The sequence below is a fragment of the Monopterus albus genome, unplaced genomic scaffold (assembly GCF_001952655.1).
Source record: "Monopterus albus unplaced genomic scaffold, M_albus_1.0 scaffold12.1, whole genome shotgun sequence".
Taxonomy (NCBI): Eukaryota; Metazoa; Chordata; class Actinopteri; order Synbranchiformes; family Synbranchidae; genus Monopterus; species Monopterus albus.
This window is the reverse complement of record NW_018127892.1, coordinates 1,333,124-1,359,458: the sequence shown is the minus strand read 5'-3', so window position 1 is coordinate 1,359,458 and position 26,335 is coordinate 1,333,124. Positions and strand designations below refer to the sequence as shown.

The window sequence follows — 26,335 nt, the reverse complement described above, 5'->3', positions numbered from 1 at the left end:
TGGCAGTGTGACTGAATGGTTTGAAGTTCTATTGTCTGTATACTGTGGGGGAAAAACAACTGCACTTCTTTGTCAACAGATAATGTGATTGCGATTTTTTTTCACTGAAATGGGACCTTTCGACTCTCATCCACTCATTTCCTGTGTGAAGCACAGCGCCTGCATTGGTGCTTTTGGCAAAAAATACCGGTTTGAGCTGAGGAGCTGTGATTTTTATTCTCACTGTGCCAGAACTCACAGGAGTCACTGTGGACATGAAATACTGAGCAGCGCCAGGTGTGTAAGCTCAGCTGAAGTGGAAACACAGTGAGAAAGAAAAATTGTCACATTTGTCTATACACACAAGTGCTTTAGATCACGTGAACACACTCCACAAGCTTTTATCAGTTTTGAATGTTAATAGGGATTAAATCACTGCATCAGAGCAGAGTTCATTCACCTGAAATAGGGTAAGTGTATTTCTGAGTTTTGAAGTGTTATGTGCTTGACAAGAGGAAAGACCCATAAAATGAGTGGGGAGTGTGCATAGGCTGGGAGGTCTCGCTGTGCATGCATGTGTGTGTGTGTGTACTGTATGAAACATCTGTTTAGTTAAGTGAGAGGATGCGATGGTAAAGTGCTGGCTTGGGCCCTGGCCTTCTGCACAACAAGCACTCAGGGCAGTGAGGTGATTAAAATCCAGTATCTGTATAAAGCCAAACAAATCCCTCCTGCTCTTTTAAAACCTACAGCATTCCATGTCGGGATTTGCATTTTGCCACTTTTGCTCCTGATCTCTGCTTTTCTCACTAGGCATGATTTATGGGTGTCAACTCACAAGTCAACTTTTCCATCCAATAAAATGCCCAATAAAGGTGTGAACCCAGAACAAGTGATGCTACAGTGTAAAAGTCAGGAAATAAAGACATTCTCTACTCCAAGGCCAATCACTGTTTTCAAGAAAGTTTTGTCAAAGCAGCACTAATAAAAATTACAATAATAAAAATCATTTTTAATGATTTTGTATACTTTGTGGTTATGTATAATTTGAAGGGTGTCACTTGTTTTGAGGTCTGACTGATTTTACTTGCTGTCAGTAATACCTGCAGCATGACTGATCAGGACAACTGCAGGGTGTTTATTATTTAACTTGGCTGCTTACGTTAAGGATCTCCTTGAATGGCAGTTGCGCATTCATGTGAGCTTGCCTGACATCCACTGGTGCCATTGTAAAAGCGGACTCACTGTTTTACCTGACTGGGTCTAACCTACAAGCGGGCAGTCTGTGAATTTTTATCAGTACATATACCGTTGTTTGCCTATCTATGGAGAAGAAATTCAAAATAATTAATGCCATTGTGGTTCGTTGTGCTGTTCACTTTTGATACAACAACCGCAGCAGGAGTTGTGCATGTTCATAAACTATCCTCTTGTTTTTAGGAGGAGGCTCTCTGGTTTTATTGTTCTGAAATAATTATAGACTATTTGGAGTTATGAGGGGCGCCAAGCTAATCTAGAGGTACCCAAGATTAAACATTAATTGGCTGGGAATGAGCAAAATGAGCACGACATGGGGACTTTAAGCTTCATGGCCAAACAAATCCCTTATCAATCTTGTCATTCATATTCTCTGTTTAGTTTACACTCTTTGGCCTCTCTGATATTACAGATGTCACCAAAGGAAAAAGGTACACAAACTCTTACATGTTTTTGAGTTCCTTGAAATAAATGTATTAATATAATTATTATTAATGACACTCTAAAGGACTTGGATTTGATAAGTGGATTGGAAAATGCAATCGAACTCCATCCTTAGTATTTAAAGAGAAAAGAAACTTCAGATAGTCCCTGGTAAAAACAGGATAGTGGCAAACATTTGGCTAATAATAAATGTCTGTAGGCTATAGATAAGTAAAGCATGCATATTAGAGAGAACAGTTGTGCAAAGTTGACTTGATGATCTTGTGAGAGATGGATGAAATATAAAAGTCACCGAACCAATTTTTTTCTTTTCAGTTTTATCCTTGCTTGATCCCATATCTCTGCCATCACTGAATACCTCTGCTAATACGCATACTTTTCTTTGCTTCTTCAGCAGCCGCTTGTCGCAGTCTGTTATTTATTGCTAAGTTTCCTGACCTTCGGGCTTGTTGGAGAAAAATGTTTTTATTTCAGACATGTAAAATAAGCATCCATGAAGTATTCTTGACAATCTTGTTTTTTTTGTTTGTAATTTCACAGCCTTGGTTTTGACTATATAATTATTTTGAATTCTCCAAAGAACACTGGTAATTGGTATGACCCAATATGTTCTGAAGGAGGGCCCCTGATTCATTATGGGGGAGTGTGCATTATTTCAGCTCTTGCGTGGGCCCTAAAGAACAACAGTGGTGTGCCAGTAAGTAAGTACGTAAATTGGGTAAACATACAGCCCTTCTCTGCATACTCTGTTATTTTATGGACTCCTTCGAGATCAAAGATAATGCATAATTTTTCTTCTTCTCCTGTGGAGTAGCTTGAAGTAGGAATATCTTGTTATATTAGCTTTCCTGTCACTGCTGCTGCCATCTGTCCAAATAAATGTAAACGGCTGAGGGCTGGAACCCTACATGGGTGGAGGGTTATTGACACAGGGGAAGGCTGACGAGTAATATACCGCATGTGAGTGTGGCTCAATTCATGCATCTACTCCTGTGATTGTGTGTGTGTGTGTGTGTGCGTTCATACATGCACCATATCCATATTCCACTGAGTGTTATGCGTTTGTGTAGCTTAATTTGTGCTCGTGCGCACACTTAAATCTGCCCCTGCACATGTGCCTGTGTATGTAGGTGACAGTACCAGCATGAGCTCAGTGCATTATCTCATTATGTGACTCTCCCAGGCTGCAGGAGGACCCTTCCCTAATGGCCTCTGTGTTCACTGTGGTGGGACAGACAGAGGGCAAAACATCGACCGCTATCTCCCACCATGGTAACTGTTGGGCCCCTGGGGGCCCATTGCTCTGCTGGCTGTCCCACTCAGGCTCCAGCTCCAGCCTCTCAGGGATGGATACACAGGGGAGCATGACAGCTAAACAAATGATATCACCTCCCACCACTGACGATGTATACCTCCTCCTAACCTGACTCCATACAGTTATTTCCTTGTTTCTTTAAGGGTCAGTTCACTCAAATTGTAAACATGTTTTCTCACTGACCACACAACACCTAGTCATGCACATAATTTTTATTTATTTTTTTGCCCAGTTTCTCACAGTTCCAAAAGTGTCGCTGTTGTTTAAAAACTGCATGTGAACTTGAAAACTTATTAGGGAGACACTTTAGATCTTATACAAACTATCCTGCCAAAACAGAACAACACAGGAAAAACGCCATGGGGTAATATACAAACTATCATGGGAAACCATCAGGGGAGCTCATGTTACTCGAGCTAATTGAATTCAAAGGGAAAAAAGCTATAGTGGGTGACAGGGGCTGAGAGATGGGGTGTAACAGAAAAAAAAAACAAGTGGTCGATAGGGGATGCTCAGTGGTAGTCATGGATGTTTTGGTGTCATGGGTAAAATCCATGTGTTGGTTTTTAAATGGTCTAGTTTACGGTCAGGCAGGAACAGTTTCAGTTTAAAAGTGAAGTTTAAAGGTGGTGCAAAATGACGTTTTTCACTTGAAGCCTCGAATCTGTTCAAGGTACTGTATGTGCATAATGTAGGGTGACAGCATACCATTTCCTGAGAGACATTAGTTTGTTTTGTAACAATAGAATACCTTTATCCTATATGTTCACTTCCATTTTAATAGGGTGGATGCAGAAATGTCAAAGCCTGAAAACTTACAGCTTGGACAAACTACCTCCATCTCGCACTGTAAAGAAGAGCAAACATTGTTTTTTGTCATTTGAGTCAACTGATCCCCAATCTGTGATGGCATGGATGGACAGCTGCAGTGACAATAGACAGAAATGCCCTGCACTTTGAAGGAAATTACTCATCTCTCTTCTCTTGTGGGGGCCTGAGTTCTTCTTACACACACGATTGGTGACTGATGTCTGCACACACGCACACAGTAGACTCAACCTGTTTAGCTCAACATAATGAAGCACATAATTACATCCACAGACGCTGAGACACAAAGACGTTTTATTGAGAAGGATTATTCCTGATACACCCACCCACACCCACACACACGAACACACACACACACACACACACACACACACACACACACACACACACACACACACACATACATAGATGACCTAGCATGCATGCATAGACTGCAAAGAAGCATTAGCAGTCCATGCGAGCAAGTGTAACAACATCAGACTGTGGCTGCAAAATGACAAAGGACAAAAAGAAAAGACAGGAAAAGGCAAAGAAATCTTTATGTGAATACATAAAAATAGAGTTCTCAAAATTATTTGGCTCGATGAAGAAGCCACATGGAGAGGAAAAATAAAGAAAGTCAAAAAGAAACACACGGCCACACCCTCAGAGTGAGTGGCTCTGGCTGAGGTCATCTTTATTAATACACCACCTGACGACAAACACACTCACACCGAGACCCCCCCCTTCCCCCTCCATCATCACTCCACACTCCCGCCCTTCCTTAGCTCCTTGAGAAATGGCAATTGCCAGTCTGACACAATGGGGGGTTGGGGGTTGGATTCTGTAACCACACACACACACACACACACACACACACACACACAGTGTCGGTTGGCCTAGAGACATGATGTCTGTGATCTGTCAGAGGGTTACAGTGTGGAGCAGGTGTGTGTGTGTGTTTTGGGGAGAAGCAAAAGAGACGAAGGCCAGAAAGATGGGAAGTTTGACCTGCACACACACTCAGACACACATACTAAGAAACATGCCCCGGCTCATTTGTTCCCACTGACAGGAGAGGAGAGGGATGGCTCTCTACAAGACATGCCTCAGGGAGGTGGACGTGTGTGTGTAGGTGTGAGTGTGTGAGAGAGAGAGAGTCAGAAGAAGAGAAGCAAAGGGAAGGAGATAAAGTTTGTACCAAAGCCAAAAAAATGTGTGTGTGTTGGTTTCAACATATCTAATTATGTATGTTTACCTCCCGGGATCTGTGTTTGATATTTGCTCTGGGAGAGAGCGACTGTAGCCGGGCTCTGCAGGGATTATGGTGGAACATCAAGGCCTGACCTGAGATGACTGCAGTACAACAGTTATGTGAGGTGCTGAACTGCCCTGGGTAGCAGCATCTCACATAACAGGCAGGCATTCTTTAGTTTGTAATCTGGTGATCAGTCGAAAAACAGCACTATATTAAAGTAATACAAGGGGCTGCAAATATAAATGCAAAGTAAGGCAGTCTCCTTTGAATTACCAGGATAGTGTATTGGTAAAAGATACTGCATTGCTTGCATTCATCCTTCTGTTCATTTACTGCTGCTTATCAAGCTTCAGGTTGTGGTGGCATCAGGCTATGCAAAGTAGCCCAAATATCCTTCTCTCTAGCTACATGCTCTAGTTCTTTCAGGTGAATCCAGGCTGCTGGGACAGATAATCCTTTCAGCATGTTCTGGGTTTGTGCTTTTACATTCAAGGAAGCCGAGATTTAGCTTTGACGTCCTTCCTTTGGTCTCAGCTTTATACCCTGTTCTAAAGCCTAATTTATACTTTCTACACTGCTGTGAGAGCCCATATGAAGTAAATATAGTTCTCTCCCTATGTATACAAGGGTTTGCATTGTCCACTAATGTGTGGTCCAACACTTATGACGATGTGGACCATGTTGACTGACACCCAGTACCGTATAAACCATACAACTGATGCAAGATAAAAGGAACTGATTCCTGGCAGCTGGCATTCACAATTTTATTCTTGCTGTTGCTTTGCAAAGCTCATAGGTGGGTTTGGAAAATATTATAGAGCCGTCACCACAGTCTGGTTGAGCCAGGCCCAATGTTTTTGCATGATGACACTATGGTTTATTTCTTGCATGATTCCTACATACAGACCCCTGCATTGCCAATGGAGTGGCTACGTTCAACTGTAGGAGGGTATATGCAGTTAGGGCACTGGTAAATTTTTCTATAAGTGTCATTCTTTTCCTTTTAAAGCCACAGTGGGTCTCACTGTCATGCTAAACATGATGCATCTAGTTATTCCAAACAAACTGCTGCTGCTGCTGCTGCCAAATGCATGTCACATTACTTCCCATGATGCTACTTGTTCCAGAGGATCCTTTTTGGGAGTGACTTACTATAAGTTACACAAAGTGTTTATTACAGCAAAGCTCAATTAAAACAATGCTTTTGCAACATCAAGCAAAGCAAAGGGTTTGGCAGATAATCACATAAATTAATCCCACCATGAAACAAAGGTAAATGCAGTAAGTTATAAACTACATGATGTACATTCAGTTACAAGAAAAATTGTAAATCATGCCAGAGCCTCAAGGGAGCTTAGAAACTGAACATGTGATACATTTAAACCCCAGTGGATTGTCTTGCTCAGTAAATGCAGAACAGCTGGTGATTTCCACCATTCACTCTGATGAGGCTGCATTTAACATTTGGTTAAAAAGCGATTTCTTTTTCCACCTCAACGAAGCTGTTTTATGGTACCCCTGCTTCTTTTGGATACTGGAGTGGAGAGATGGCAAAGAAAAAGAGGGTACAAACACAAATGTTGCCAGATGAGTTTGAGCCCGCTCCTGCCTTTGGTACTGTATGAGTTACACTGCTTAGACTTCTGAAGACCTACGGCATCTCCAAACACTGTTTCTACTATATGAGCCCATTTTCTGGTGCATCCTCACAGGGAAGATGAACTAAAGTGTCCTTGTGCTCTTGAGGGTGATTATATTTATTAGTGTACCTTATGGTTGCATACTTGCCTGCATATTTATATGTAAATTCAATGAGTGTCCTAAAGTAGCAATGAATGGATGCCAGGCATTTACATTCAGATCACTGTTCTGCAGCTTACTAGATGGTAAACAACTGGCAGCGCAGACACCATGACCAACAAGGATGAGTTCACCTGAGATCACTACAGGCCTGGAGCCGATCGATGTGCTCTAAACTGTCAGGAGATGAGATGAAACTCTCCACTCAAACCCTCAGCTCACTTGCATTTTATCCATTTCCAATGCAAGTCTAACTGGAATCAATGGTGCGGTAATGGACAGTGAGTAACTGTGTTAAAGTGTAATGCTACCTGTTAAACTGAGTTGATGACCATTAAGCGTGGGAGAATGCTTGCCTTGTAATGTTGCAAGGATAAATGACCTCTTTCAAATAGGAGTGGGAGAGGGAGAGTTTAAGGATGGGAGAAGGGCTGAGATTTAAGACAGCTCCGCTGCTCCTTATGGCAAGTTTCACTGCCCGATTTCTAACAGATGACAGGCCAGAAGCGGCAAAGAAAAATCATTACTTCACTTAAATCGCAATCACATGTGACGACCCGGTAAAATTAGCTCGATCTGATTTTAACAAAACCATAAAGATCGGTGGTTAGAATTTGTAATTTATTCATACTGATTGTCATCACATAAGGTTTTGTCTGTGGGAGGCTTTTTCAACTTTCCATCAGCCAACACAAATTGCAGACCATTTTGAATAATAATATAAACAAACCTGTCTTTGAATAAACACTAAACTCACCGGTAGCAGAGACGCACTGTCAGCACTTGAATCAAAAGCTCAGCAGTCAGTTTGAAATGGGAAAACGTTGTCAGTCTGGGAAATGGAAGCCACATCTGCACATAACCATAACTGGTGGTGGGGTGGCAGTTTAGATGGACTGGCAGCATGCAAATACAAACTAGTACATTAAAAAAATCCATGTTTCAAATTCAAGACACATTTGTCATTCCTTTCTACTGCATTATATGAAAATTAGCCCACATACTATAACATATCTCAAAATCCTCTACTTTAAAAAAAGAAAAGTCACCGATGTTAATTGTTGCAAAAGTAAAACCTTTAAAACAGACCACACAACTTCAACCACGGATTTAAAAAAATACTCAAAAGCACAACTTTATGAAAGCACCAGATATAGTGAAAAGTGCTCCCGGGCCCTTTAAGCCAAGGTTAGAGGAAAGAACTAGGCCATCTTGTTGCTGCATGGAAAAACAAAAGCGGCAGGGAGTCTGGGTGGCAAACAGGGAGGGGGGAAAATGACAGCGGTACAAAGAAATCAAATAAAGAGTGACAATAAATGAAGTGCAGCAGAGGCCTGTGGTCACTGAGCAGAAGTCACACAGCTGCTGGTGACAACAATCACACACTCTGCCTCTGTCTTATCTGCAGTATTTACTGCTTTCCTATTCTTTGTCTGTATCACTTTTTCTGACTTTCCATCATCTTGGGCACTTCTCAGGCTCCTGTTTTCATGATATGACTTTAATCTATTCTATCATTTATTTTAGGCTCCATTTACCCTTTTTCTTGGCCCTTTATGGTGCTGAACTCCTTGTTCCTCCCCTTTCCAGTCTATTTAGCTGTGTAACATTCTATCACTGTCTCTGTTTAGTCTGATTTTTGAACAAATAATACAACATCTTGGGAAATGCACTTTCTAGCTTTCTGCCAAAAGCATGGTTGAAAAGATTAATATGTACGTTGATTGTAAAGCTACAGCCAGGAGACCATTAGCGTAGTATAAAGGTGGAAACAGCTAGCCCTGCTGTGTTTTAAGGTAACTAAATCCATCGTCCAGTACCTCTAGCTCACTAATTAACAAGCTAGGCAAATTTTGTTTGATCCAAAACAATGTGCAAAAACTTATTTTTTTCTACAGGGGATTATGTGCAGATCTAGTTCTTGGTAGAGAGCAGGAAGTATTTCCCAAAACCATACTACAGCTATAAGGAAATCATTCAATAGTGGGGCCAGATGATTATTTTCTTCCTTTCTCAAAGGGAAATGAAAAGATTGACGATACAATTAAAGCTGCATTAATTAACTTCTCCCTCAAATTTTCAACCATTAATGATGAGGTGAGACTCAAATCCCAGCTGACATTGAAAACATCAAAATGATGTCAATCTTGAATTATTCAGTTTTCTTTGTCTTTTTCTTTCTGAGGTCTCAAAGCTGTTTACCTGTGGAAACCCTCCATTTAAATTAATGATGAGAAATTGGCCAATCCCACATTCATTAGAACCAATATGTCAATAAACCCACTCCAACTGCTGCGACTGCCTCATGTACACACACACACACACACACACACACACTGGCAATGACATTAATATCTTCATAGCTTGGTAATAACACCCTGGTGCACTTTCCTGTGTGTGTATGTAAGGGTTAGGGTTAGGCAAATTTGGTAAGGGTAAGTCTCCAGTAAGTCAGTGTAAAGTCTCCATAAATGATGACAACAAGGATGGGTGTGTGTGTGTGTGACAGAACAAGAATATGTGTGAATAGAGTGTGTATGAATATGTCAGAATGCTTGTTCATTTTGCAATGCCTGCCATCCACCAACTCCCCCCCACCACACACACACACACACACACACACACACACACACACACCTACTCTTCCCTAAACTCCTTTTGCCTTAGTGAGTCAGACTCGTCAGTGTGTGGGTGTGAGTGTCTGTGTGAGTGTCTCTGTGTGTGTATATGTGCACACATCTTAATTTCCATCTCAGACAAACCCAGCAGAGATTCTAGTAAATGCTGTTGATAAAGTTTAGTGGGAGATCTGTCTGTCATATAACTGAAACATACACACATAGACACACACACAATATGCACATATATATATATATATATAATCAATAAGACTAAAAGAGATACAGACACATAGGGCTCACACAAAGGCACAGCCTCATACACACCTGCGCACACAGTCAAGGACATAAACACATAAAGAGACACTCTAGTGCAGGTACAATACACGTATACACACTCACAGTCAGACATAAAAAAATAAAGATGCGCACAGATTAAGACACACCCACACAGAAGCAGACACAAAGAAATAGCCGCACATACTCAAAGCAACAGAGACAAAGGCGCACAGACAGACACAAAGAAACAGATACACACTCATACAGTGGGAAAAAAACACAAACAGTGTGACAGACAGTGTGAGCCTGACAGCATGCAACAGATCCACAGCCAGCGACACAATCTTCGTACGCTATGAGCACTGAGGCAACACACTGAGATGGCAAACGCAGCTCTAGAGAGTACAGTTTTGTGAGCTACATAATCAAGGAGGTGTTCAACAACACAACAGCTCTGTATAACAAAGCAAGTGTCCGCACAGATGCAAAAAAGACAGCTCACACACACACAGAGCACAGCGGAGTGCACAGGGCCTCACACAGAGACACAGGCTGATAATTATGAAAGTATTTGAACACACAGTAGCACACATGTGGAGTTACCTGACACAACCCTCACATTTAAGTGGCCTTGACTTGCCTATGATTTTGTGTTATAGGATTTTAATCCAAATAGTCTGGAGTGGAAGAGCTCCATCCAGCTGCTGTTGTCTCCTGAGGCCTCCCCGACTTTTATCTTTCTGGAATAACAATGACATACAATCAAAATCACTGAAGTTAATTACAGCTTGTTTTCATAACTGAAAAATGATTTAGGACCAGTACTGACAATGTTAAGCTGATCCAGTGTCAACCAAATAGCACTGAACCACAGTCCTGTCCACTTATAGTTTTAAGCTAGATGCTTTAAGTTATTGCTAATACTTTGCTAATTTCTACATGTGCTTCTCAATAAACCGTTTAAATGTGAAGGCAGTAGTGGGGCTACAGCTGAGGTAAACTATCAGTGGCAAAGATTTTCTCTGTTTAGACAGATTTTGTTTAATGTTTAACTAAGCGTAGCAAAGGTGACCTGCCTAGAAAGCATTATATTTTATTACTCACATTACATCTTATTAATAATGAACTGGCGTTAAAAAGTCTACTGGTTTTGTTTAGCAGGCTGGTATTGATCTAGGAAAAAAAGACGGAGCCACACAGGTGAAGTGTTAGTGAAGAGATGTAAAAGCATGTAATTACGCCGAGGGAAGACCGTGTCCATGTAGACTCTGATTATCATTTGTTGCAGGAGCTCAGTGCTGGTTGTCAGGTCTGTTCCTGTACCCATAATCTCGCAGCACTAACTGCGCGTGTTCCATGTATTTAACAAAAGTGATTGGTGTGTACATCAGTATCAGGTTAATGAAACAATTTTATAAATCTACTAAACAATTTTCACAGGGTAAAAACATAATATTGCTGTATATAAGTTATGGTCTCAGTGTCACAAAGACAGGTTTACATATTTTGCATTTAGAAGATCACTAGTAATCAAATAATACATAATATCAACCATTTTATTTTCTAATCTTAAATTTATAATGCTACTCACCACCTCATATGAGCTGAGGCTGATCTCAGTGAAAGGTCAGGAGTCTACTATCTGATTATGCGAGGTAAAAATGACCTCTTCTCAAAAAGGCAAGAAGCTCTCATTGGGATTAGCTTCAAGTTTTATACTTTTTCTCTGCTTTTATATGGACTTCAGATGACATTGCAGATTTCAAAACGTATCCAAAAGGCTTGTCAGTGCGGCCTTAATGTTTCCAAACCTGACCTTAAGCCCCGGGTATATCAGGTCATGACATCCTACTGCACCATTATTAGTCAAGACTTTGATAATGAGCAATGAGTAGATATGATTTTTCAGTGCCTTTTCAGCATTCTTGGTACTTTTCCTCACCTCACTATTCCCCATCTTGTCAGCAATTCATACAACAACCAAACAGCAACAGTTGCAATTTGCAGTCTGATAGGGGGTCATGTGGTGGCAGCATATACAGTCTATGGCTCCTTGCAAACCCCCAGATTGTCCTTCTAACACTTCTGATTCAGCTTTAGCATCATCCTTTTCTTTGGCTTCTCTGACAGTAGATAATCACAAAGGCAGACACAATCACACAAATACAGGCACACACTCAGAAAAACTTACAACCCCACCCCAGTTTCCTAGCTAAGCATTATGAAAAGAAAGAAAAGCACAAACCACCATAAGCACACACAGACCCAGTTACCCATGTAGACACACACACAAATGCCGACACACACGGCAGCTAAGTTAATTTCAAAATCAATTAATTAAAAAGCACGGCCCTCTCCCAGAGGGAGCGAAATACAAATTTGATGAATTTAATCCTGGTACTCACATCAGAGCTGTTCAGCCACAGAGATATGAGAGGACAGGATGGATAGAGGGCTGGAAGGACAGAGGGATGGAGGATGGACGAACGGTGAATTTTAAATAGGAATGGCAATTTAACTCAGTCCCTTCAATTTGACACAAGTCCTGTTTTTCTATCTATCTATCTATTTATCTATGAGGAAGAAGAGAAGAAAAAGCACAATCAGCAGAGAAGCAGGACACAGAGAGTAATCCTGTTGTGTTGCTGGGGCTCATCAGCACCCCTCTCTTGCTCGCTCACTGTCTCTTTCCATTAGTTTTTGGACCCTTTTGAAATAGACATGTTATTGATTTTTGGAAGCCTAAAAGCACAGGGGGGCTCGGAGTTTGTATGTTCCTCTGAATGTGTGTGTGTGTGTATGTGCACATTCTTTGTGGCTCATCTAACACCAGGCAAAAAAAAAAATCCTAATAAAGTTTTTTCCTTTCCCTCCTCCCTGGTATTCCTAGAAAAATACTGCCTAATAGGTACAAAGAATAAAAAAATAACTCTGTGAGATAAACTGTCCCATATGCCACTGTGTGAGTTTAAGTGAGTGTGAGTGTATGAAGGTGTGCAAATGTGTACTGTATGTGTGGCAAGCAATATGTGAATGTGTTCGCACAGGTGTGTGGGCCTGGGAAAATGCACGTGGCCTTCCATGTTTGCTGGAGTGTGTAGTTGAAAGCCTGTGAGAGAGACAGTGTGTGAAAGTAGTAAAGTAGTACAAGAAACATTCTTCTAAAGGATTCAGAGACTTTTTCAGTTGATAGCTATAATCATAAGTCCTTAAAACGTATTCAGAGTCTGCAGGATATGTTCATTCTGGTATTCATGTGTAGGTTTATTGCTGCTGGCAAAAAACACAAAACAAACAAACTACATGCAACTGTCATGATGTATCTCTTCTTGAAGTTTAATGCATTTTTGCATGTTATGACTGAAACAAGGATTTTGTCCCTAATGTTTTACAAATTTAACCCATTATTTCACTTCACAAACAGTCAACAACATGTCTAACTGTCACTGCCGCAGAGCTTGAAACATTATTGCTATATTATTGGATTCTTCTTATTGCACAACGTGTGAGCTGTGTATTAATGTCATTGCTGGTCACGGCTGACCATTTGCTCTACTTTTTATACCGTGTTTTGTAAATACACCTGCCAGATAAATAGAGGATTAATTTCAATGTAATATTTCCCACTTAAATATAAGTAGAATAGGTGTATCATGAAGTATAAAATTATAATGCTCAAGTATAGTACACTGGAAATTATGCAGTGCTTGACAAAATGCTCTTGGAAAGAATGAATGTGTGTGATTGTAGTTGCCAGAACATAATGGATTATATGTGCATATTGCTTGTGTGAGTGTGTGTGTAACAGGCTACTTGTGGAGAGGTCTATTACAAAACTACACGGGGAGCACAGCAGTGGGGATTAAAGAGGAAAACAGAGCATGGGAGTGAATGCCACCAAAGCAAAAGATGAGAAAGACTGAAAGAAAGAGTGAGAAAAAAAAGGTGAAAGCCAGGTTGGAAACTGATGGTGTAATTGTTTACTGCTGGTCACCTCTTATCTCGGTTTCTCAGGGTTGTTCTGTCTGGGCTAGCTTTTTTTGTTTGTTTTTTTTGCTTTCCAACCTCTCTGTCTCTCTGGGTGTGGACCAGACCTGGCAACACATATGTTTTTTTTCCCTTTCGCCAGCCATGTATTCTTCTAAATCTGTTATTCTCCTTTTTTTTTTTTAAATCTCTTTTCTGTCATATTATTGTGACCTCATCTCAGTGAGCATCCCATGTTGTGCTTTTGCTTTTTCTCTTTCTCTTTCCATGCCTCTATCACGACAGTCAGACATCATGCAGAGAGCAGCGGACTGGAAAAGAGCAGCGGGAGCCAGCCGGAGGTCAAAGGTGAGCCTGCAGCAGGATAGGGGTGGGTGAAGGGGCAAACACAAACCCTGTCTCTCTCTTTCACCCCCTCACTAGCACACAAGCCAGACCAGCACCTCAACAACAAAACTATTATGGCTGCAGCTGCTGATAGAGCTGGGCTCAAAGGACCACCTACTGCTGGACTTGAGGTGAGAGCGCTAACCAGAACTACTGTAGCACTAAGAGATAAGCCACCAGTGATTCAATGGAAACCCCTCAAAGTAAGCAAAGATGTGTGGTGGGACTCCACCAAGTGAGGAAAGCTAGATTTTTACTGGATATAAATTGTTAACAAAAGCCCTTGTATAGATGCAGCATTTTTACGCTGCACACATACATGTAGAACTGGACAGTCAAGTAACTTCTATTTTGCTGTATATGATTAGTGAATCAGGTTATTTCCAAGTAGTTACCTTGTGTATGTTTATTTATTCACTGCAACAGAGTGTCATTCACAGGGAGCAGAAGGTTTAGCAGTTGAGATGTGTGTATTAGTTTGACTAAAAACAAAAAGACAGTCTCCACTGGTTAGAGGAGAACCTAAGTGTGTATGCTCCATAGCTACACTGTAACCTTGTAGCATACAAGCATAAATTCAGCTTATAACTCCCAAAAGTGTTATGGTACCCCTGAATAAAGCAGTTAACTTTTTACAATCCAGTGTAGCACCCGTCAGGAGCTTTCACTATGTAAAACCTTCATGGAGTGCTAGTACTATTTTTTGAGTACTGTGATCATTTTAAAAAACATCCAGGTAGCATGTACAGTGGAGTATAAACCTGAAACTTTAAAGGGCCTACAAGGTAATAAATAATCAATAACATTACATGGCTAAAAATCAAAACAATTGAATTTGTTTTAGTTAAGAAGACCACCAAAAATAACTGGGCGTTCATCAAAGGGTTAACTCCTAACTGCTTTGGCAGATCTGCTTGGTGGCCTGAAGGGAGGGCAGCTCCCAGTGTGCAGACAGACTGTGCATGCAAGAGGAAGTGAAGGAAAGCATCGCTTTTTACCATGAAACCATCAGTGTAGTGACACCACCGCACGGTTTCTACTGGCTGTAAAGGAGCTCCTCATTACATCAAGTATTTACTGTAGAAGTCTTGTTGTCTGCAGCATCTCATTGCATCTATCACAGGCAATATGGAAAGCAAATGAGTAGGTGGGGAGGTGACATCGTCAACACAAACAGAAGCGGGTTTAGGAGATGCATGCGTGACACTGTACAGCCTGTGTTTGCTTTTCATTCAAGACAAACAGTGGCTGTAAGACATCTTTCATAAAAAAGCAACAGTAACAGTGACAAGTTACCTCACTGCAGTAGCATTAGCAGCTGTATGAGGTCTTCATTCACTACAAATGAAGAAAAGGAGCAGTGACTCATTGGCACACAGTGCAGTATGTTGGAGTCATCACTGGGATCCATGAGGCAAAATCTGATTTGTCAGTTAGGGGGCAAGATATCTCTTCATCACACTCTAAATCATTTTCAGCGAATCATGCCGGCTGTTTAGCGAGACAGCTCCAATAAAGGAAAAGAAATACACCGCAGCTGTGGAGATATTTAAAGTGTCTCACACATTGTCTGCCATCCTCTTCACACTTGCCAAAAGAGCCCCACGGTACTAGAAAGAAGTACTTGCTTAGTAGTAAAGGTTACACTACTCTATCATTGATTTTTCAACAGTAAATGGTTCCATTGACTTCATAGTAGGACTTGACAGGCTTGACAGGAGATTAAACTAAGAAGTGCAATGGTGAGTTAACTTTGAATTTCCATTTAGGTGCTACACTGGATAAGCATCTACATTTTTAAGAGAGGCTAACAACTAACTTTGACTTTCCTACAGGCCAAGATAATACTAGACAAGCACAACAGGCCATAAGCAGGGTATCTCTGAGTTACAGCTACAAAAGCTTAGCTACTCCCACACACTAGCTCAGTGGAGCTTTCAGAGAGCAGCTATGTAGGGGTCCTCCTGCTGCTGATAAGCCTGCATGGGCCCTTCAGTAGAGCCTACCCTGAAGAGAGGCCATTAGCCCGGCTGCAGCTCCTTCCTGGATAAGCTGCAGCTTACCAACCTATAAGCCGTGGGGCAACTTTTTATTGTTCTTTCAAAACTTTATTTGTGAGTGTGGGGCAATAGCTTGGGAGGGGCTGTGCATGCTAGAGTGTCCGATACTGTATGTGTGTGTGTGTGTGTGTGTGTGTGTGTGTGTTCAAGCTGTGTGCTCCAGGCACTTCCTGCCGACTAATAGCCAGTCCCACGGTGGGGAGGGTGAGCTCTACCAGACCAGAACAATGCCAAAAAAGGCTGTCATAAAAACAAACTACCATGCTCTGGTTAGCAGGGGGATGAGGAGGGCAGGGGTGTGCTTTTCTCTGTGCCCCCCCCCCCACTGTCTCCTATTTTTCTGTTTACTATCTTTTGCGGCTAAATCCATACACAATTCCATAACCTATCCCAGAGACAATGCTGAAAACAGCAACAAGAAAATCTGAATATGCACAAGGATATACTCTATGCAAAGTACACACATACATAGGCAGTAGCATATAGCAATGTTAGCACTGACAGTAAACAACAGGAACTTCCACATTCGCACTGGGTCCAAACAGCTTTGACGCTTTGTCACTAAAACCAGAATAAAAAAACGAGAACAATTCCAGCAGTCCTCTGTACGCAAAACACAGAGCGGACAACTGAGCCAGAAAACATCTGCTGAGTTGGAACAAACAAAACAACAAGCAGCCGATGAACAGGCGCGTCAAGAGCCTTAGAAGACATATTAAATAACTTGTGCAGTGGCCCCAAAACACAGTTGGCTTGCTGACAAGGCTTCTGGCCGAGCACTATCGCTCCCCAACACAGCTTTACAGTTTCAACCACGGCCGAGCACAGGCAGACTCCAGAAACGAGACAAAAAAGGAAAGATTAGCCCAGCTGATATCTAAAGAAGAAATTACTGCACAAGTATCAAAAATAATGAATAGTCCTGTCCCTGAGCTTGTCTCTGAATCAAATAGAAGACTGGAAAACAAACTGCATGACTAAAAATGTAAATGTAAATACTAGAATCTTTAATGATCTAATAGTAAACATTACACTGCTGCAGTGACAACTCATTAACAGAATGGCTCAGCATTGTGGGAAATAAACGTGTTCACTTTCATGCCAAAAGTCAGATGAGAAGATCATTCCCACTCTCATGTCTATGAAGCTGGAGCCAGACAATGGCTACTGTAGCTTGGCAGTACGAGTGGGGGAAATCTGGCTGGCTCTGTATAAAGATGACAAAATCCACCTACCAGTACAGCTTAAAGTTCGCTAATTAGCACATTAGATATCTTTTAAAGGAGCAGTTCAACATAAGGCTGCAACTAATGAATATACTGTATTCATGGCTGATTAATCTGCAGAGTATTTTATTCCTTTGGTCTCTAAATTGACTGAAAGTAGTGAATACCTGTCAAAACTTCAAAAGTCTTGGTTTGTCTGACTAATACCACCAAAACAACTTAATTCAAAATAGTTGCCATCTATTCTTTTTATGTTCACTTGATTGACAGATGAGCAATACTGCATCTGTCTGTTCAATGTAAGGCGACATCCAGCATTCGCTTAACTTAGCTTAGCGTAAAGACTGGAAACAGGGGGAAGCAGCTAGCCTGGTACCTCTACTGCTCAATAATGAATGCATTATAACCATACACATGACTATTTGTAGTTGTATGATTTATTTAAGAAATGTTGTTTTTTTTCTATTACTTGGTGCATTGACCATCTAGATTCCTGAGGTTGTCAGGCAGTGAAGACTATTTGCTGAAATAGTGTTGTCATCACTTTTTGTGACACTGTTTTTACTGATCTACAGTTAAATCAATTTAACCTTTCTAACTGTTTATGTCCTGTTTGCATAAAACTTGGCTGGAAACTCAATTATTGATACATAGACAAATGCACAAATAAACACCCGAAGGAAAAATGGGGGGTGGGAAGAGAGTGGTATTGTAGCGAGAGACAGAGACAGTACAAGAGAGCAAGGCTGGCGGGCAGCAGATGGCCAATAGTGGTCAGCTGGTAACAAACAAGCAGGTCAGGGCTCTCCTCCACCTCCAGTCTAATACAGAGGCCCAGAGCCACCCAGAGCAGCTCCACCAAGCTTCTTCTAAAGGCCTCCATCTTGATGAGACTCATAACGGCGGACATAGAATTTGTTGTTATGAAGAGAAGCACAAACATTTATGTCACGGTGGGGAGCTAAGGATTATCTTTTCATTTGTTTCAAACAACAGTAATTACATTTGAGAGATGCCTCTCACCACTGCATTCTGACGCTTTTACAATTACACTGATCAGCCTGACGGCAGAAATTACAGGTCAGAATGAAAAGCTTTGATAAACAAAACTTCCACCTTGCAAGACTGAAAAGATTTGGTGCATCCAGCTATATTTGCTCCACAGTTTTGCCTTCAGGAATGTCAATATGCACCATATTGGATTTTCCACCACTCTGCCTTTCCTGGAAACACTTCTCCCTCCTCAGGGCTTATTTATTTATTGACTGTGCCAAAGGGGGCCTACATCATTCATAGGGAGTGACAAATATTCATTACTGTTTTCTGTTCTACAGTCCGAGAATATTGCATTTTGGCAATAATGACAATTTCTGACAACAATGCCAGTAAGATTTCAATCAAATTTTACTAAATTGAAATGAGCAAAAGATTCATAATGGCTGCTCTCTGGATTTTCTGGGGACTTGCACTATAACCATCAGAAAGATAATACTGCTTTCCTCTATCCTAGCATAGTTATCATTCACAATAAGCTGAATATACACTCATAGAGTATGTTGTGCTACAGTATATAAGTGGCCAGTACTTACACTTTGGCAGTGCAAAAATGACCTCATCCTACTCGAAGTGAGCCGAAATCAATGAGCAAGAAGAAGAGGAAAAAGATATATAAGTGAGTGAGCGACAGAGGATGAGAGCAAGAGAGCTCAGAGGGAAAACTAAGTCACAGAAGAGCAAAAGCTTATCATGTCAGAACAACTGCAATCACAGCTGCTCCCAAAACCCTCTGGATCCATCCTCAGTGCCTGACGGAAACTTCTCAGCAGGCCTTAAAGTCGCTGAGAAGTGGCTGGAGCATGAGCAGTGTGGTGTGTGTATGTACACTCTGGCTTGTGCACTGTTTATACTCTATATTAACAGTGCCATCTGTAGCATTTTAACGTCAATAAATTATGGCTGCATCTACTTGAAGACATCAGAATCATTTCTGTAAACCAGTGAGCCAGAAGAGCCTAGGTCTCTGTAAACAGAGAAACACAAGCACATGTAGAAACATCTTCACACACTGACAATACATATTTTGCATTTACTGTAGAAGAAATGTTGCATGTAAAAATAGCATGTGCAAATTGGGAAACACGATCACAAATTTTGTGACACAAAGCCAGCGTAAAGACACTCTCTGCAAAAACAGCAAACAAAATGAAACACAGAAACACTTAAGTCATAAGCTGTCACATGCTAATTCTGAACAGTTTTTTTATGTTTTGTGTTATCGCTAGAAAAGTGACAATTGACTTCATTATGCATACTAAACAGTGCTGTAGTTTCTGAGTGTGCTGTTTATGCACACTGTTTCCCACAATGCACTGCACAATGAAAACAAAAGTGGTTAAATTGACAATTACATAACTGCAGGAGCCAGTGAGACAGTTCCAGAAGGATGCTGAAAACAAATAACTGGAAGATCATTCTCTTTTGTGGCATTTCATTAACTGGCACTAGAACCTGAATAACATGCTAGTAAAAAGCAAAAGGTTAATGCAATCTGTAATAGCCAGCATCTTCAGTAATATCAAAGTCATAGCATAAGTGCTAAAGGCTAAAGCTAACACTGGTAGCTTACTTTGTGACAACACTGACAGGAGGACAACTTTAGCTAATCTCACTTCCTGGCGTGTTTGTCAGTTTTTAATGTCCCCCAGATGAAAACATATAACGTGTAACTCACTTTTTTTTGCACTCTGTACTACTTGCAGCATGTCTCTATTTGCTTGTGTTTTGTTTGCAGTGCATTTTTCTTTCTCACTGAATTACAGCACAAAGAATTACAGGGTGATTTTCTTCTGAGATAACGCCTAAAATCTCAAAAACATTTTCAAAACAGAAGCTTGTGGAAGTTAATGAAACAACCTTACAGCCTTGAGATCTATCATCTTCAGTAAGAGCAAAGACGCGACATCTATTTACAAAAAGAATACGATTATTGGTTTTTGGAACTAACTTTTATAACACCTAAAAAAACTGAAATGAAGTCATGTTTGCATGGATGTGTGTGTGTGAAGTTGATTTAGTGAGCCAGACTTCACATTCCGGTGTCACGGTGTCATTTTTAGGATGCAGCTGTGCAAACAGCTTCTCTTAAACACATACAAGTAGGGGCGGCTGTGGAGGTAGAGTGGTCATCCCCCAACCGGAAGGTCGGCGGTTCAATTCCCATTCTCCCCAGTCCACATGTCCAGATATCCAAGTGACCTGCTGGCCAGGTCAGTAGGGACAGCGCCGCCAACGGTGTATATGTATCTGTGAGTTGGCGCTACAGTGGCTGCCTCAGTTCTGTACCGAAGACAAATTCCGTGTGTGTAACATACTTAGCCAGTAAAAGTGATGATCATTATCAAGTAAACACAAGTAAATGTTGAACCAACAGCAATAATATTGCAGGTTCATACAAAGTGATGGACTATATCACTCTATCCTTGCACCCTGCCAAGCCCCACTGACCATTAGCCTGTCCAGTCCGGCCCTGCCTCCTGCTGCTCACCTCCAGAAACAAACACGCGGACTGTGAAGAAGTAAAACAAGATTTGAGATGTGAATTCAGCACACAGTGTGAAACAAACTGTTCTGTGTTTTCTGGAGGGGGGGGGGGCTCATGTGGGAAGTTGGCACATCAACTGTAGCTCAGCAGATTTGAAAAGAAATCCTCTCCCACCATCTAAAACATCAGCAAATTTGTCAGCAAATTTGGATCCATGCACTCACAACACCACAGCCAGCATGAATCAGTTGAGTAGCCTTTGTGCACATTCCTGTATGTGAGCTGTTTCAGTTACACAATCAGAAATGATCTCGTTATCACAGGGGTCTACTGTGCATTCAGCTGCTTGCCATGTGGGCTACAGGGTCTGTTGCATTGACATGATGCATGTGACAGAGAGACGACAATTAAACACACACACACACACACACACACACACACAGAAGACATCTGGTTTGATGATGTAATGGCTCTGATGCAGTGTTGGCCCTTTGGTGTCAAAACACCCAGTTTCTATCACATACCCTACAGTACACCAGTACACACACTGACACAGGCAGTCAAAAGGAGCTGAAGAGAGTGGTCCATTACCTATTTCATCAGAAAATCTATCTGCTGCTATTTTGATAAGTGATTCCTTGTTTGAGAACCAAGGGATCTGCAGCTTTTCTTTGTATTATAGGATAATAAATTTAACAAAATATCGAGTTTAGGTGTGAGTTGATCGAAATAAGATTTAAGATGTAATCTTGGCCAATTTTCTCTATTTTCTGACAATATATTGACAAAACAATTAATCTACCAATGGAGAACAATAAAATAATTGTTACTTGCAGCATTATGGAACACATGTACACCGGCCACAGGTGACATGAACTCCTCAAACACAAGATATAACTAACAGATAGAAGAAATTCCACATCTGTCAGACTTGTCCTCAAATGGCACAGTAAAATGTCTAGTGAATCTATTTAAAGTGTGTGAACCTGCACTAGTCTCTGACTGAACTCATGCAAGTGGTTCTTTGTTTGTCTGACTGTGTGACATTTAATTATGTGTGCGAGGACCATGAGGATTGTGTGAGCGAAGATGGGAAGGAGGCTGGCCGTCAGGATGTGGAGTTTATTGTCTCTCCGACAATGAAGAGGTCATGTATGCAGGCTCTCTCAATGGAGGCATTAACATCTGGGGTCAGAGCACTGCACTGGGTGTGTGTCTTTGTTGCATCTGCCATGGATTAAACTGGATTTTCTGGGCTTTTTCTTCCAGACTAGGAATAATGCAGATGTCAGGAGGAACCATTCAAACAACCAAACTGGGTTTCAAACATGTGTTCGTGCAACCTGCCGCAGTCTTGTATAATCTTCTCTGTCTATTTATAACAGGGAATATGTGTAGTCTTAAAGGTCTGGAAACTTGATTTGACAAATGAAAAGGTGAGTAAACTGAATTTCAATAGGATTATCCTCTGCTCCATCCCACTGCACTGCAAATGTCAATTTACGACTCAGTGCTAACACTGAATTGTACCGGTATATTACTTTCATTAATCTTTGCAAATGACACAGTGACATACACAAATTACACACGTTCCCAACTACCCGCCTACCAACCTTATGAAAATGAAAGCCTTTGACAAACTTTATGAGAGAAATACACAAATATCACAGCAGAAAGTGGATCCTCGTGCACATGCATATAATGTCATCCGCCCTACCGCCTCCATCCCACATGGCAATAACATGACTCCACTAACTTCACCCACCACCCTTACTGCTTTCATTTTGTACTCCCCTCACACTGTCTGTTAGTTAACTCACACTGGCACCATCCAGCTTGTTTAAAAAAAACCCTTCCCCCCCCCCCCCCCCCCTCCTCCTAAACCACCACCTTTTTAAACAAACCCTTGCTCACTGTCCAGTGTGGACGCCTGCCCCTTCCTCCTCCTCAGTAATTACAATAATCAGTCATCTGTAGCTAATACTTAAGTCTTAAGGCTAATAATAGTAATATGAATAATAATTCAAGAAGCAAATAAAGAGAAAAAGCCCTCAAGTAATATCACAAGTCAGTGGATTATTGTCACCAGAAGTGCTTAAGGTTTGATTGTCTGCCGAGCAAGAGGGAAACAGAGGCAGCAATTCAAATGATCCACTGTTTTATATTAGGGGAAGTGAAGCGGGAGTATTACACATGACACCTATATCTGCAATAAGTAAACGAACTAGTAAAATCATATGCTGCAGGAGGATGCTGCTCTAAAATCATGCATCTGTTCATGCGCACAATACTTTGTAATTGGCCATAACTTCTCTGTCAAGCGGACAACAATAGTCGCAAAGTAAGTTGGGAACACTGCTGAAATAATATTTAGATGCCATAGAAGAGACACCATCAGGCGGAGAAAGGTGCCTAAAAGTCATCATAAGGCACCACAGGCAGATACAGCATGAAAAATAATGAAGGGATTTTTACTTGTTCTACATAGAAATAATCCAGGCGTGTTAGCGCACAAACGCTGTATCATCCGTTTGGTATTGTACAGATGAGCACAACTGCATTACTGGACCGTGATTTTGGAGCAGTATAGTGGAGGGACACAGACGGCAGTGAACCCCCGGAATTGATTCCCTTCCAACTGCTTCTGACCGCAGTGCGCTGTGTTAACACTGCGCGAAATGGAGATAAAGTTGCATCGCAGCGAGCCCCAGCTTCCAGCACCTAAATGCTCTGTTTAGACAACACAGTGTATCTGAAGGCGTCCTGTTTCCACGAAAGGGGGCTTCATGGCAACAGTTGGAGATCCAGAGACTCCGAATCAGGGTCTTTTCTACGTCTGCTTCCTTCGTCTACTTTTAATCCAGCCACCTCACCGCACCGCAACCACCAATGATAAATAATGGCTAGAAACTTACCTTATTATTATTATGATGACGGTGGTGATGATTACAGGCAACGCGCCCTGTGCTTTCCTCTCTGTCTTTGACGACAGCTCCAGTATCCGCGTCTCTCCTCTCTCTGCTTTCTCCGTTATCTCGGATTTGTTTTTGAATGTGAGTTCTAAATTATTCCATGTCCTCATCAATTTCTGATGAATTCACCAGCGGTTCCTATCTTCTCTCCTCTTGTTTCCTCTATTCTTTGAAATGTTTGGACTATAAGGCAAATCAAGCCAAATGATCCTGTCATTCAGTTTCTACACAGAGGAACTGGATCTACGCGCAACTCCCTCCCAAGGCTTTGTAACACGAAACCACGGGAGGAGGAGGAGGAGAAAATGGGGGGGGAAAAGGAAAGAAAGCAAAGGAAGCGTGAATTTAATCCACTATCTGGGACGAGCTAGATGGATCTATCCGCCCCTTTGTGTCTCTGCGCAGAAGTTTCAGCAGTCCGTACCAGTCACATCGGTGTGGTCGTGGCGCTGCGTCTCTGTGCCAGTCTCCACTGGAAATGATGGGAGTGTGAGCGTGGTGCGTGGCGCTGCAGCGTGTGTGCGCCCCCAGCCTACTTCTGCGGTACGCATCACAGCAGGGACCTGGGAGGATTTCAAGAAAGACACACGAGCACACCATTAGACTCTCCGAACAAGGGCCCCAACACACAGGGGTCTGCAGCAGTTTGATTAGGACCGTTTCATTGTGTGGAAAGTGAAGGTCTGTTTTGGCCACACTGCTCCCCAGCCTGTGGTCTGACCTGAGCCACTCAGAAGTTCCTTTTTTATGGGCTCCCCCAGCCAAATGGCCTGACAGTTAAAAAGACCATGTGAGACTTAATGGGATTCACCTCCACTTCCTGTCCTGCTTTAGTGCCAGTGAGCAAGGTATTGACTCTAAATCTGCTCTGTGGCTGAGTCTGACTGTTGTTCTCTCTCTGTGGCGCAGAACATGTTCCACAGGAGATCAGTGCAGCATTGATGCAGCAATTATTGCACTCATCTGACCACAGAGTAAAATTAATCTGTTTTGAGTCTTTGAGCTCTTTTCATATGAAACTGTTATTGCTTCTGGTGTATTCGATTCATTTTTTCTTTCTCTCAGCAAAAGATTAGCAATCTGATTTTATAAAAGTTATGTTTTTGTGGTCTGAAGCATCCTGTTGACAACAGTCGGGTTCTGTTTGTTTTGATGACATCCATCCATCCATTATCTGTCCTGCTTATCCTGTCTCGGTCAGCGCACAGTCAGATCAAGCAATCAGTGTGCAAGACATGCAGCTTCACACAAAGTGTAGTTGAGATTTGGGAGGTGTGCGCATCAGACTGTCTGCACCCATCATCAACGCTTACCCATAAATCCCTTCACTACATAGGTATGTGTTGATGCATATGCGCAGTTGCGGACATGTCTGAATTGTCTGTCACTCCTACGGGCAATTTAGAGTCGCCAATCAACCTAAGCTGCATGTCTATGGACTGTGGGAGGAATCCAGAGTACCCAGAGAGAACCCACTCAGGCATGGGTTGGGCCAGGGCTCGAACCTAGAACCTTCTTGCTGTGGAGCAAAAGTGCTTAACCACTGCACCTCCACCCATTTTGATGACATATGTTTATTTGTTCTCAAAACAAAGTTCTCCTTTTCTTCTGCTAATGTGATAAATGTTCAGCTGCGACAGAAGAGTCCAAATATATGATATAAAGGCAGGTGGAAAAGTACTGAGATCTTTTACTGGTAAAAGCTGCAACAGCACAAAAAGGTTTTCGCCCCTCAGAAATGCATTGTCATAATTACTATGATTATTATGACTTCACTTGTTTCACATACATCTGCTGAGGGAAACATTTCTCTGTGCTCACCTTAAATTTGAGTTTAAGTTAACTTACATACTTCCAAGCAGATTTAATGATGTCAAAACTGGTACGGAAGCCAATCAGTGTCCAGTATGTAACAGTGTTGTGATGTGGAAACTTCAGCACTTAAACATTTGCAATGAATGATAATTTCATGATCATTAATTCTGGATTTTCAATGAGGGAGAAGGAGGAGAATTAAAGAATTTTTAACAGGGTAATTCACTTTTTATGAATAAAGCCCAAGTATATTTATGTGTCTTAAAACATGTCTGGAGAGGATCTTTAACTGTAATACATCATTCCCATTACAAGAGTGAAGGGCTGTATTTTCGCATTGCTATGGTTTGCCTTGTTAATCAAGAGCAATTTGAAGCCACAGGAGATTTACAGTTGTTTTCATAGGCTGGGTAGTGCTACTTGTGATTTGTAAGCAGAATTTAATGTTCAAAATTCAATGGGTTACCCATGTAATAACTTACTATATACAAATAATATCATCATGGAAGCAGGGGAGACAACACCAGGAACAAGGCAGTAACACGTAAAATGAGACTTATGTCCATCATTTTGTTTACTGGTGCATGCTG

At 41.5% G+C, this 26,335-nt stretch overlaps 1 protein-coding gene across 2 annotated transcripts in view; it reads right to left on the bottom strand.

The window, feature by feature from the left end:
* sema4c (sema domain, immunoglobulin domain (Ig), transmembrane domain (TM) and short cytoplasmic domain, (semaphorin) 4C) overlaps positions 1 to 25,940 on the bottom strand; it is a 94,163-nt gene extending 68,223 nt beyond the window's left edge. For both annotated transcript variants that reach the window (XM_020590500.1, XM_020590501.1), the window contains exon 1: positions 23,874 to 25,940. The gene's annotated coding sequence lies outside the window, so the exon portion shown is untranslated. The remainder of the gene's footprint in view (positions 1 to 23,873) is intronic.
* Between the last annotated feature and the right edge of the window lie 395 nt (positions 25,941 to 26,335).